The sequence below is a fragment of the Chiloscyllium punctatum genome, unplaced genomic scaffold (genome assembly GCF_047496795.1).
Source record: "Chiloscyllium punctatum isolate Juve2018m unplaced genomic scaffold, sChiPun1.3 scaffold_255, whole genome shotgun sequence".
NCBI lineage: Eukaryota > Metazoa > Chordata > Chondrichthyes > Orectolobiformes > Hemiscylliidae > Chiloscyllium > Chiloscyllium punctatum.
In genome coordinates, this window is record NW_027309989.1 from 349769 (window position 1) to 351048 (window position 1280).

Sequence of the window (1280 nt, forward strand, 5' to 3'; positions counted from 1 at the left end):
ACTGACACAACTCTGTCAATGTAACCCACCAATAAAAGAGCAGACTGGCCCCACTCTGTCAATGTGACACGCCCTGGGAAGAGCAGACTGACCATACTCTGTCAATGTTACCCACGCAGGGAAGAGCAGATTGACCCCACTCTGTCAATGTGACACGCCCTGGGAAGAGCAGACTGACCTCACTCTGTCAATGTAACAAACCCAGGGAAGAGCAGACTAACCCCACTCTGTCAATGTAACACACCCAGGGAAAGGCAGACGGACCCTGTTCTGTCAATGTAACGCACCCAGGGAAGAGCAGACTGACCCCACTCTGTCAGGATAACACACCCAGGGAAGAGCAGACTGACCCCACTCTGTCAATGTAACACACCCAGGGAAGAGCAGACTGACCCCACTCTGTCAATGTAAGACACACAGAGAAGAGTAGACTGACCCCACTCTGTCAATGTAACACACCCAGGGAAGAGCAGACTCACCCCACTCTGTCAATGTAAAACAACCAGGGAAGAGCAGACTGACCCCTTTCTGTCAACGTTACACACCCAGGGAAGATCAGACTGACCCAACTCTGTCAATGTAACACATTCTGGGAAGAGCAGACTGACCCCACTCTGTCAATGCAACACACCCAGGGAAGAGCAGACTGACCCCACTCTATCGTTGTTACACACCCAGGGAAGAGCAGACTGACCTCTCTCTGTCAATGTAACCCACCCAGGGAAGAGCAGACTGACCCCACTCTGTCCATGTAACTCACCCAGGGAAGAGAAGACTGACCCCACTCTGTCAATGTAACACACCCAGGGGAGACCAGACTGACCCCTCTATCTCAATGTAACTCACCTAGGGAAGAGCAGACTGACCCCACTCTGTCAAAGTAACACACTCAGGGAAGAGCAGACTGTCCCCACTCTGTCAAAGTAACACACTCAGGGAAGAGCAGACTGACCTCACTCTGTCAATGTAACACACCCAGGGAACAGCAGACTGTCCCCACTCTGTCAAAGTAACACACTCGGGGAAGTGCAGACTGACCCCACTCTGTCAATGTAACACACCCAGGGAAGAGCAGACTGACCCCACCCTGTCAATGTAACACACCCAGGGAAGAGCAGACTGACCCCACTCTGTCAATGTAACACACACAGGGAAGAGCAGACTGACCCCACTCTATCAATGTAACTCACCCAGGGAAGAGAACATTGCCCCCCCTTTGTCAATGTAACACACCCAGGGGAGACCAGACTGACCCCTCTATCTCAATGTAACTCACCTAG